Consider the following 13,678-nt stretch of genomic DNA (forward strand, 5'->3'; position numbering starts at 1 on the left):
GGAGGGAATTAACAATTAGAAGAATAATGATAAGTGAGATTAGGGGGCTTCTAGAAGAATTCATTAGGTTAATGATGGATTAGTAAAAATGTGATTTGTAGGAATCACCTAGATTAATTAATTAATTGAAATTAATTAATTATAAGGAGGAATTTGGAGAGAATTAATTTTAGGGCTTTTTAGAAGAATATTGGTAGATTGATTTATCAAATAAATCAATTAATAGACTAAAGTGACAACATTAATTATATTTAATTAATATTGAGAAGGAATAGGAATTGGCATAATTAATAAATTAATTATGTGAGGAATTTAAATAAATTAATTAAAATAATTAATTTAAGTGTCTACATTTTTCCCCTCTTTTATGCAGCGGCAAATTTGGCGATGGGTAAAAGATAGAAGAAAAAAGATGCCCCAACGTAAAACAGTGGTGGTGTATGCCCCCTCGAGATTTTTTTCAGAATTTTTTTAGAAAATTGATGGAAAATTCGTGAAAAGAAGAAGAAAGAAGAAGGGGTGACAAATGAATGAGAAAGAAAGATAGAGCGGATTGAGAAAAATAGAAGAGGAGATAGGAGGGAGAGCATGAAGGGAATGGGCCCACAAGGGGGGTCCATATAAGCCACAAAGGGCCCAATGAAGGGTCATTGTTACACACAAGCATTGGAGCAACCTAGAACTTAGAAGAAGACAAGAAGAGATGTATCACATTCCCACATATGAGCACCACGCCGAGAGGATCCGATGGTAAAAGAGACCCGAGGGCTATGGACCATCGGTATGTACGACTATCCTCCTTTGTGATTGTTTAGATTTAGGCTAGAATTAGGGCTTAGATTAGGGTAAAAGGTCTAGCGAGGCAGTCATGCTGAACGTTGTTTCAACATGTGGGCCTATACAGTAGCATGAGCACTAGCGAGTAGTGCAAGCACTTACGAGTCAGTGGGGAAAGCAAGGGGGTTTGGCATGAGCACTTGCATTTGGTACGGGTGCTCGCAGTGGGGAATAGTTAGGGTTAGATCAGGGAGGGAAAAGGGGAATTGTAGTGCGGGTTCTTATGCTAGGGTAGATTAGGATTAGCTTGGGGAGGAAGAAAAAGGTAGCATGACATGTGCGCTCGTGCTAGTTTGGTCTAGGGTCCCATGTGGAGGTTTGTTAGCGTGTGTGCTTGTAGAATGGCATGAGCACCATGGGTTGGGCGCAAGCGCTGAGTAAATCAGTGCGTGCGCTAGGGAAGAAAGGGATGGAAAAATAGTCTTAGAATTTTTGGCTTGGGGTAAGGTATAGGTGCATCAGGGTGTAGGATAGGCCCTGAGGAAATTAGATGATGAATTGGATTGTTAGATGCAGGCATATTTGGGACTGTTGGCATCGAGGCAACATTGGCCAGCGACTATGATATAATGTTTACGGTTGCAGTCAGATGAGTTAGAGATCCTAGCTGTTGTGGGGTTGCATTTTGTCGGTAGGTGGCCAAGGATTCGAGCCCACATGATGATGATGATAGCTTTAGTGGAGAGGTGGGATAGTAGGTATAACACCTTCCACCTACCTACTGGTGAGGCAACGGTGACTCTACTAGATGTATGGAGGATTTTGAAGATCCCTGTTTGCGGCGTCATCCCAGAGTACCGCTTAGATATGGTAGATTTTTACCTACGGGAAGTTTGCGAGTACGAGGCCCTGCTAATGTTGGATAGGAGTAGGATACATTTATGTAGGGAGATGGGTATCTGACATATTCCTCATCTAGTACTTGTGATTTGTGAATTTTTTAGCAGACCGATTATACCTGATCTTGGAGGACATGGATTTTCTGTTGGATGGAGCAATTATGTTTATTACATGGTTCATGATTGTGTGGAGTATGCCTGGGGAGCCATGATGTTGGTTCAGTTTTAACATGATATGTATCTCGAGGTGTACAAGAAGTATGCCGGCTTATCTGGGCTTGGGAGCATATAGTAGTTACATGACCACTAGGTGTACAAGATAGGCAGGATCAACAACAATATATAAACAGGTACAGGGGCTTGCTACATTATACCCGAATAGGATCAATATGGTTTTAGCGCTGAATTTTTTATGAGATCTTGTAGTTCACATGGCGGCCATTTTTGGACAGTGAGATATGGAGGGGGGACTGGCAGCTACACTGGGCTAGAGTGGAGATGTGGTTGTTTGGTAGGTCTATGTATATTATCGAGTATTACACCCCTTATAGAGTAGCGAGCCAGTTTGGCCTAGTCCAGGACATAGTGGGAGCCATACCATTGTATCCTTGGACAACACAAGAGGAGAGGTTTTGGGGCTTGACAGTGAGTCCATTGGAGGGCAGGACCAATTTCCAAATGGAACCATATTTAGTTTGGGAAGAGCGGCTTAGAGTAGGAGAGGATCTCGGGACCACTGGAGGATACAGGAGCTGGTGGGAGGGACATTTTCTAGTGTGCCTTACTATTCCTGGGGTTTTGGAGGATGACAAGTTGTAGTCGACAGTAGATGAGGTAGTCAACGGAGAGGATGATGGACCTGGTGAGAGGGTTGTGGTTGCAACAGGGAGGGGTGCGGCCAGACAACAAAGGAGGGTTAGGGTGGTATGGAGGAGAAAGCCTTAGGTAGGATAGGGAAAGAAATGAGCACTACCAGCAGGCGAGGAAGCTAAGGGAGGGGATGGTGGGGGAGAGGAGGTCATACCGATGGACATTCCAGAGGCATACGTATAGGGTGCAATGTCAGAGGCTAGGGGAGGAGTCATAGGATGATTTTGATAGACTCCAGCAATAGAGAGATGCCACCTGGGAAAGACTACACTCACTCAAGGATGAGCTACAGATAGAGAGGTCCAGGAGGTAGAGGTGGGTTGGTTTTGGTGGGAGATAGAAGACTTGAGAAACATCCTCCATACTGCGAGGATGGAGGTAGATGATTAGACGAGGGATAGGGAGGAGTCTGAGCAGATGGTAGAGGAGGCATGGTCAGGGACCGCAATTGGTGCTTTATAGGATGTTCTCTACTAGTAGGATGATGAGCTAGAGGGGCTATGGGGCTAAGTACAGAAGGCAGAGGTAGTTGCCACATGACTATGGGGGGAGAGGGATGTGGCACGTCAGATGTTGGTCCCTACAAGGTTTGGGCAGTTGTATTCTGATATGACACAACAGAGAGAGAGGGTGGAGAGTGTTAGATTCAATGACAAACCCAAAGACATTAAAAGGAGGGGGTGAATCAGTGTCTAACCGGTTAGCAGAATATTTAAACTTATTAATAACTTTGCATCCCAAAATAGTGTACCGGTAAATAAGAATTAATGCGGCAAATAAGAATAACAAAGACAACATAGAGAACACACCATAACACAAGATATTTAATGAGGAAACCCAGTGTGGGAAAAACCTCAGTGGGATTTGTGACCCACAATATTTACTCATTGGTCAATGAATAAATACTACTTACAATGAGGGGCTTGCACATGTAGGGAGGCTAACTGCCTAGAGCTCACTACTCAATCACAAAATAGGAGTCACAGTGACTACAAAATGAATTATTAAAATCCAATACAATGTACTACTCAAAACAACATCTCTCATGCTAGGTTTAGTACCGGTTTAAGCTCAGACAATAACCAAAACCTTCGTTGTCAACTATATCACCTTATGCAAAACTTCCCTTATACTTCTCATCCATCCATACCTTTCTATCTATAAAAGTGACCTATAAGATCTCATACATATATGAGTCTATTACAATGTACCATGTCAGCTTACAAAAGATATTTACGTTAAAATACAATAAACAAAAGTTTATTCAATGTCGGACTGAGTGCCGGTATGCATTGTTGCCGATGTCAGTGAAGTGCCTACCGGTGTATGTAGAAATCTAATGCCAGTGCCAGTGTTTGTCGGTTGGTTGCCATCAATGACAACATCAACTATTCTCATAAGAGTGTAGAATTCCAACAATCTCTCCCTTTGGCATTGATGACAACACTCATGAGAAAAATCCAAAAACTGTTTCCAAAAATTGAAGTCCAAAAAGATTCCAAAAGGATGTGCTCCCCCTGAGCAAGTGATCTTCTCTATACATGTATTTTTCTCTCCACTACTCTCCCTTTGCCATCAATGACAAAGGTTGTCAAAAATAGTCAAACGATTTCAAAAATTTCACCTCAAAGTCTGTAACCGGTTGGTTACAATCTGAAAAATATCCGCCACAACTAAATTTAGGCTCTGCATAAACCTTTTGCTATCATTCAAAGTTGCCTCAGTCTATTGGATCATGCCAAGGAGATAATGCATGTGATCTTCTGGTGATCTCTCTCCCTGAATTAAATCCCTAGATATTTCAGTTCTTTGAGTGATAAGATTGTCTAACTTAGGACCTAGTTTATTTTTAAGCTCCTAGGTATTTGACCTTATCCTTGCCTTTCTTTCTCAACTTTCTCTAACTTCTCCTCAAAACTTGCCATTTCCTACTCAAAAACTGATATATGTCCAGATGAACCAATTATATTATCTGCTATGTCATCAATTTCTTTCTGTGTTTTCCTAATCTTCTCATCTATGTCCTCTGTCAAAAGGTGAGGTTTGCATGTTTCCCTATCTAGCTCCTTGTACTCCAAAATCGTAGAGTTAAGTATTGGTAATAATGTATTTACATGATCTGTACATTAATTTATAATGTCTTCAAAGAATGTGTTTTTCTCTTTTTCAACTCTCTCCTTAATTGTGTCCTCATTCACCTTATCAATAGTTATTACATTATCATCAATAAATCTGGACAATGTGTCCAATTTACCTAAAAAATCCTTAATGTGATTTGTGTTGTGATTTGGTGCAATCAACTTAAGAATAGGTAAAGTGTTGTTAATTGCCTTGTAGGCCAATGCATTGCAATCCGTTATCTTCTTAATTGAATCCAAAAGTACCTCTATAACATTGGTAAATCTAAATTCACCTGTAGATGTGTTGGATATTTGACCAATCATTTTTATTATCTCTTTGCTTCCTTCAGATGTGTCCCATTTGCTTGCATTTTCTTCTGGTGGATCAGTCTATGTTTGCATCTCAACCTGTAAAGGTTTCTGAGACTGTTGCAATGTCTCTGTGATTGCCGGTTTCTTAGTCTCTTTGTGTACCTCTGCCTCTATTTATTTCTCTAAAAGTTCTACTGTCAGATTCTCAGTCTCCGGTGGCCCTGTGCTAGTACCTTTATCTTCAGCAGGTTTTTCAGTTTGTGTTGGTTGCTCTGTTTGTGTTGATGTCTCAGTTTCAATAGTTTGTATTGGTTCCTCTGCTATGTTGCTATTGTCAACATTGTCTACTTTAACTTTAGAGGTTTCCTTATCCACAACTATGTTTACCTCTTGAGTATCCACATTCATTGTAGAAAGTATCTCTGACTTAGGATTAGTATCATCGTGTCTTATTCCTTTAGTGTCAATAACCGATGGATCTTTTGAGTGTACCAATGCAGTATCCAAAGGTGGCGGTGGAAGATTGTCAGTAATCTTAATGTTTGGAACTCCAATTATTCCTTTTCCTTTACCTTTGTCTTTCTGATAAACCTTAAATGTATTCTTAGGTCTATTCATTTCCTCTTGTTTTTCTTTCTCTACAAAGAATGTCCCAATTATCCGCTATTTCATCTACAATTTCCTTCACTCACCCAGCCATCAAGCTCACTTGCCGGTGTCCACTAGCAAATACTGATCGGTTAGCCTCTAAAATAAGTTCATCAATTTCTTCTTTGGAGTTAACTAGATGAACAACCAAGCGTGATTCAACTTTCAGCTTCTTATCTAATTCCATCACTGATAGATTTTTAGCTTCTAGTCTCATGTAGAGATCATTTGGTAGCTCATCAACAACTTCAATCAAAACTTTCTTATAAATGTCTAAATGAAGAATAATGCTTTCTTCAATAGTGTTTATGTCAGTATCATTTGAAGAAGTATACCATTTATTCATATTAGATAGATTGCCTTCCTTTGTTATTTCATTCAGTAAATCATTCAATGAAGGAGTAACTAGTGTCTGTTTTCTCTTTGGAGTAAGATTCTTCTTGGGTTCCCTAATCGCCTGATGTTTCTTCCTTAATTCTTTTTTCTTCAGAGTAGGAGAAGGTACCGATGAGGCTTTCCTTTTCCTTTCCACTCTTTTGAACTCAGAGGCCTTCCCACTGTCACTGTTAGAAGATGTGTCAACCGGTGAATTATGTGCCTCCAGTTGAAGTCCTTCAAGCTCACTAGCCGATATGCCACTAAGGTTCATGACATTCTCTTTGATTCCTTGTGCTTTGTTAGATGCATCCCTAATAAATTTGTCTCTTTTCTTCTTATTTTTCTCCATTGACACTCTACCAGCTATGGTTTTAGCACTTCCAAATATTTCCTTTGATGGTTCTCTAGGTGCTCCAAGTAGTGCTTTTGCATATGTTTCCAGAACGTGTAGATCATCCTCATAACCCATCTCAGTAACTCAAATAGTTCCAGGGCTTACTACTTCCATCTAGGTTTCATCTCTTTTAATGAACAAACAAATTTTCTTGGCATATTTCTCAACTATGCTCAGAGGAATCCTTTCCCTAGCTCTCATCTTAGATTGGAAAGTTTTAAAGTAAGATTTTATGTTGTTATCTCTATTAGTTCCCATGCCGTTAAAAGCTTCCTATAGTTGTTTTCCTACCAGTATATCATAACCAAAGTCTTTGTGTCCTATACCGGGGATCTCTTTGGTGAAATATAACATCAAACATACCAGAAGGTTTCCAAAGTGGAAAGTACCTTTCTTGTCTCCCTTAATCTTTTTCAGGTTGTCAATAAGCTCATCTTTTAACCATTCACACACATCTATCTTAACATTGTTGTTTATCATTTCATCTGCACTATAAATACAAAGACTAGAAACAAAATTGAGTTTGTTAGCATGTGTGGCTCTATATCCAAGGACCATACTTACATATCTCACATTAATGTCCTTAATGTCATTCACTCTAAGTGATTATTGTCAGATGTTGCTTTAGTTAGGCTTGTCACCATTTTGTTGGGAATCTTCTTTGTCTTATCAAGTCTATTATCGGTTGAGGGTAAACCTGTAACTGCCCTAATTGCTTGTTAGGTTATCTTACAAACATAATCGAACCATAAGACCTAAAGTTTCCACAATCTTATGTTCGGGTTTAACAATTCCATGTTCATCACAAATGACCTTATTAAACATTTTCATTAACTCCTCATATCTTAGGTCTTCTATATTGCAATGTATGTAAATCCTAGGGTCTTCTGCAAATGCTACACCCTTAGGTATTTTTGAAAAATCTCCTAAAGAGTCGTCTTGCTTCGCAATCTCGGGAATTATTTTGAATACGGGCCTAGGGCATTTCACATTCTCCACAATGGTAGGGTTCAAAATAAATTCAGGAACAAAAGATGAAGTAGCCATTATGAAAAATACCTCTTATCCGGATGTTTGTTGAATGCTTGAAAAACACTTCTCTGATTCGCCTTGAATGCCTTTGCTCGATTCCGCACTCACAGAAAGTTTGAATGCTCGGTGAGTTTGAAATGAGGGTTTCCCGATGCTTTATAGCCAAAAAGTTCTTTAAAACAACATTAAATGCTCATTGGTTAGGTGAAAACTTAACACACTTGCCAGTAAAGAAGAAATGTATCTTCTCACCATCAATCGAGGGTAGAATGCACGTTTTTCAATTCGCTGCCATACCCCCAAGGGATTATTCCTCAGTTAGAGGAAGAATCTCTTGCCGGTGGAGGATTACTCTATTCTACTAGTGAAGATATAGTTTCATCAATTCTCTGATCTCTTTTCTTAATCCACTATTTAGAAAACTCTTGCTTTACTTCTTCTACCTTCTCTTTTCCCTTCAAGCTAGATCTCATATTGTTTGCCGGTGCATTCTTGCTTCTATAGAATTTAGCAATATGTCCAATATTGTTACAAGTATAACAAGCCACATTATTTCTCTAAATAGCCTTTCCATATCCTTGACTGGTTTGTGATCTACTTTGATTAGATAATTGTCCATATCTTCCACAAACAACATTTCACATTCATTCTGCAGTTTTCTGAATTATGACCAACTTTGTTGCATTTGGAACATTGACCGATGGGTGAATTTGTGTTATGATAATTTCTAAATCTACTTTGATTTTCTCTATGACCAAATTTGTTGCAATTGAAACATTTCCCATTAAATTTGTAAGCATTAGGTTGTCTTACCAGTTTGTTCTGATCTTTATTATTTGCAGTACCGAAACTTTCTCCAACTTCAAATCCAAGTCCATTTGTATCTCCATTAGGCTTCTGACTCTTTAGCATGTCATCAAGCTCCTCTGAACTTTTCTTGAATTTGTCTTTGTTCTTGTTTGCAGTAGCCAAGTCCTTTTCTAGAATTCCAACTTGTCTCATAAGCTCAGCTTTATCATGTTGCATGTGAATCAGTTCTATCTTTAACATATCATTTTCATGACTAAGTCTCAGATTTTTATTTCTAGCATCATTAAGTCTCCTAGTCAAGTCTTCTTGATTCTTCTTCATGTCTTGAATATCTTTACATAACCTCATAGTCATATCTTGCATTTCATTCTTCATATTACTATTTTCTTGTCTCAACTTGTCTGCAATGTTTCTAAGAGTTTCTTTTTCATCATCATCATTCTGCATCTTCTCATGAAGTTCTTTTCTTTTAATTTGTGCTATAACCAGGTTCTTCTGAAGTCCTTTAATGAATTCTTGTGCAATCCTCAGATCATCTTCAAGTTTGATACTCTTCAATTTCTCTGCATCCAAATCTTCAAGAGCTCTTTCCAACTATTTTCTTAAGTTCTCCATCTGTACCAGTGTCAGAATCTTTGTCAAGTTGTTAGGCTTTTGGAAATAGAGGACCGGGCTCTGATACCAATTGTTAGATTCAATGATAGTCCCAAAGACACTAAGAGGGGGGGGGGCTGAATCAATGTCTAACCGATTAGTAGAATATTTAAACTTATTAATAACTTTGCATCCCAAAACAGTGTACCAGTAAATAAGAATTAATGCAGCAAATAAGAATAACATAGACAACATAGAGAACACACCATAACACAAGATATTTAATGAGGAAACCCGGTGTGGAAAAAACATCGGTGGGATTTGTGACCCACAATATTTACTCGCTGGCCAATGAATAAATACTAATTAAAATGAGGGGCCTGCACATGCAGGGAGGCCAACTGCCTAGAGCTCAGTGCTCAATCACAAAATAGGAGTCACACTGACTACAAAATGGATTATCAAAATCCAATACAATGTACTGCTCAAAAAAACATCTCTCATGCCAGGTTCAGTACCAGTTTAAGCTCAGACAATAACAAAAACCTTCATTGTCAACTATATCACCTTATACAAAATTTCCCGTATACTTCTCATCCATCCATACCTCTCTATCTATAAAAATTACCTATAAGATCTCATACATATATGAGTCTATTACAATGTACCATGTCGGCTTACAAAAGATATTTACATTAAAATACAATAAACAAAAGTTTATTCCATGTCAGCCTGAGTGTCGATATGCATTGTTGCTGATGTCGGTGAAATGCCTGTTGATGTATGTAGAAATCTATTACCGGTGCCGGTGTCTATTGGTTGGTTGCCAGATGATTTCTAGTTGGTTGCCATCAATGACAACATCAACTATTCTCATAAGAGTGTATAATGCCAACAAAGAGGGTAGGTCAGGAGGTGGCCTACTATAGGGGGCTATACCAGGGAGTGGTACTTGTGGATCAGCGAGTAGTGTCGTACACTAAGAGTGTGCGATCTCAAAGGACACATAGCCAGCGGCCCACACAGAGCCAACAGATAGGTGGATCAGTGGGTTTTAGGCCACCTAGAGCAGGGGGAGAAGAGGATCTGGGGGAGAAGGTCCTAAGGAGGGAGCTGGGAGACAGGTGGAGAGAACTCACTCCATTTTGTCTTGACCCTTCAGGGTGATCATTGTATTATGACAGACATATTCATTTTTTTGGAGCTTATATATATGATTTTGGAGGCGTTGATACATGTATCTTATTATGATGGACTCTATTTATTTTATGATGTGATGCATGGATGATGATTATGGATATATTATGCTGACCTATTTGTGATGCAGGATGGATGCTTATCTAAATATGTTTATGATGCATTATTGACATATTTATGGATGTAGGATGGATGCATGTGCATGTGTGTATGATATGTTGCAGATGCAGGAAGAATGATTATGCAGGTGCACATACTTTTGAGATGTTTTGATGTGTATATATGTTGTATATGGGGATGTATGATGGATATGATGATGTGAAAAAATGAATATGCAATGTGGATGCAAGTGATTTATGATAAATGATAAATTAGTCTAAATGAGTAATTAATACAATCTAAAATGAGGAATGAATGATAAATATAATACCACCTACATAGATAATGCAATGTAAATGATTAATGCTATGAAAATGATGTGATCTAAATGAATGATGAAATGAATGAATAATGTAATGTAAATGGAAGATGGACAATGAATGTAAACTAAGCGAATGAATTAATGCCATCTAATAGGAATGGATAATTTAACGTAAATGACATATGCAAGATGGGTGTAGGATGCAATATGGTCTAAATGTAATGTAAGTGGTTAATGCTTGTGAAAATGGTAATCTAATTTAATAGTGTAATGGCATGAATAGATAATGCAATCTAGATAAATAATGAAATGAATGATGCCACCTAAGTGGATAATGAAATGAATGGATAATGTAGAATGTTTTTGTGAATAAGCTGACAATAGTATAATGATCTTAGATAGAAATAGAAGAATAGGGGAGGGGGGGGGGAATTCAAGACTCCACGGGGTTATTAGATGGATAGAATTAGGAATTTTCGGAATGATGAGGAGAGTTGTGCAAAAAAATGTGGAGAGCCAACCTAGTTTAATATTGCCCTAGGTAACCCGCACCACTAATTATAGGAACTAGGATGCCATGAAAAACCCAAGGCATGGACTGACTCATAGTCAAACAAGAATTCCCTACATACAGCTATTCAAGTGTTGAGGAACACTGATACAAATTTGTGGGTACGTGCAAGGAAACCCTCAAACACACCAATACCTCTTATACACGAGAAGGTAAGTGTTGATAAACACTAGTACCAGGTTTTTGGTTCATACAAGAGAGATCCAAAACACGTCATGTTATGAAAATATGCCCCATTATGCACCTATGTAAACATACCCATATATGGAGGATCCGGGCAGTCATAGATAGATACAATCGTAGGAAAAAAGATACAAGTCAAAATGGAAATCCAAGAAGTCAAACAAGTCACCCATACATGACCAACTGATATCTCTTACCAAGAGTATGATTAGGATGAAGGATTAAATTTCTAGATGAGGGAAGGATTCATCCCTAGGGTGGGCAAAGGATATGGTGGGCGGATTTGGACTAGGCAATTGACGAGATGACCTTGAAGACTAACTTGCGGACTCAAGACTGACCTCAAGAATTGATGAAGCTCACAGAGAAACACAAGCTCAAGAAATGGGAGACAAAGGCTTAGTTTGATGGGAAAATATTTATTCATGATTTAGGCAAAGACTAATCATCATATGAGTGATTATTCTGGTGGGAGTGGAGGAACTTCATGGTGGGCGAATTGGATAGCGTGGATGATGGATATGAGGTGATGGAACACTATCCTAATAGATGATGGATCTAGATTATTTAACTCAGCACCTGCATGCAGGTTTTCACCAAGGTACTTTCCCATAGCGCCACAAAGTGGTTTTCACTAATGGATGAATTGAGTTTTTTCTTTACTTTTTTGGTTTTTTTTTTCTTGATTTTTTTTTTGTTTTGATTTTTTGATTCTTTGACAATTGATAACCTTAGGTATAGAATATTTTTAGGTGCATGATATTTATTGGATCATCCAAAGGATCTCCTTCAGGAGTAGCCAACTGATATGCCCCTGATCCATATTTTGTTGTGATCACATATGGTCCAAGCCAATTAGGCTCAAACTTGCCTTTCTTCTCTATTTCTTGAATTTTTTTTCTGATTTTCCATGAGGACAAGATCACCACTTTCAAATTCCCAGGTTCTAACCTTCTTGTGGTAACTTATGCGTAGGTGATTCTGATATATCTGGAGATGGTTTAAGGGCTTGAGGAACCTTTCATCCAATAGTTCTAGCTCTTGTAGTCTAGCAATTTTGTATTCCTTGTCTGTGAGGGTATCTTGCAACGATACCATTAGAGAGGGGATCTTGACCTCAAAAGGGAGGATGACTTTAGAGCCAAAGACAAGGGAATATGGGGTGGCGCCTATGGGTGTGTGGATGGAGGTGCAGTAACCCCAAAGCGCAGGGTGGAGTTGGAGATGCCAATCATGGCTAGCTTCATTGACTATCTTTTTGAGGATTTTGATTAGGGTTTTGTGAGAAGCCTCAGCTTGACTGTTACCTTGTGTTTAATAAGGGGTGGAGAAGCGATGTTGGATGTCAAATTTCTGACAGAGCTCTTTAACATCCTAATTTTTGAATTGTTTGTCATTATCTGTAATGATAACCTTGGGGATTCCATATCGACAGATCAAGTGGTTCAGAATAAATTTGGAGATCTTCTTATTGGTGGTGAAGGTAAGAGGGATGGCCTCCACCCACTTGGTGAAATATTTTGTGGCAGTGATAATGAATTAATGATCATTAAAGCATGCAGGGTGGATTTTCCCAATGAGATCAAGCCCCCACTATGAGAAGGGCTAGGGTGTAATGAACGACCACAATTATTGTGATGGTGCATGTATATTGTCGCCATGTTTCTAGCAAGGGATACATTTCTTCAGATAATTATATGCATCTACTTCCATTTTAGGCCAGTAATATCCTGTTCGCAAGAGATTTTTAGCCGAGGTGAGACCACTTGAGTGTGCACCACAGATGCCTTCATGCACTTCATGTAGTGCCCATTCAGCCTCTTATTTGTCTAAACACCTTAGGAGGGAACCATTGAAATGCCTTCTGAACAAGGTGTCTCCAAGGATAGTGTAACGAGCACATCAACAGATGAAGGTTTGTTGTTGCATTTTGGTGAGGTATGGGGGAAAGGTGTTGTCTCTTAAGTAAGCAAATATCTCTTGATACCAGGGGGATTCAGGATCAATGAGTATGGACACCATTTTACATTCTGGTAAATCATATGCCAGTATGAATAATTACTCGACCAAGAACTTGTTAGATACTTGATCAGTCCCAAAGACACTGAGAGGGGGGGGGGTGAATCAATGTCTACCTAGTAAACAAAATATTTAAACTTGTTTGCAACTTTATAACCTAAATTAATATACCGGTAAACAAGTAATAATGCAATAAAGAGAAATAAGAGAGACAACATCAATGAACACCATAACACAAGATATTTTGGTGAGGAAACCCAATAGGGGAAAAACCTCGGTGGGATTTGTGACCCACAATATTTACTCACTAGCCAATATGAATAAATATTACTTATACAATAGGGGCCTGCACATGTAGGAAGGCCAACAACCTAGAGCTCACTGCTCAATCACAAAACAGGAGTCACATTGATTAAAAAATTGGATGGTTAAATATAATGACAATGTACTGCT

This window comes from Cryptomeria japonica, chromosome 1 (genome assembly GCF_030272615.1).
Source record: "Cryptomeria japonica chromosome 1, Sugi_1.0, whole genome shotgun sequence".
Lineage (NCBI taxonomy): Eukaryota > Viridiplantae > Streptophyta > Pinopsida > Cupressales > Cupressaceae > Cryptomeria > Cryptomeria japonica.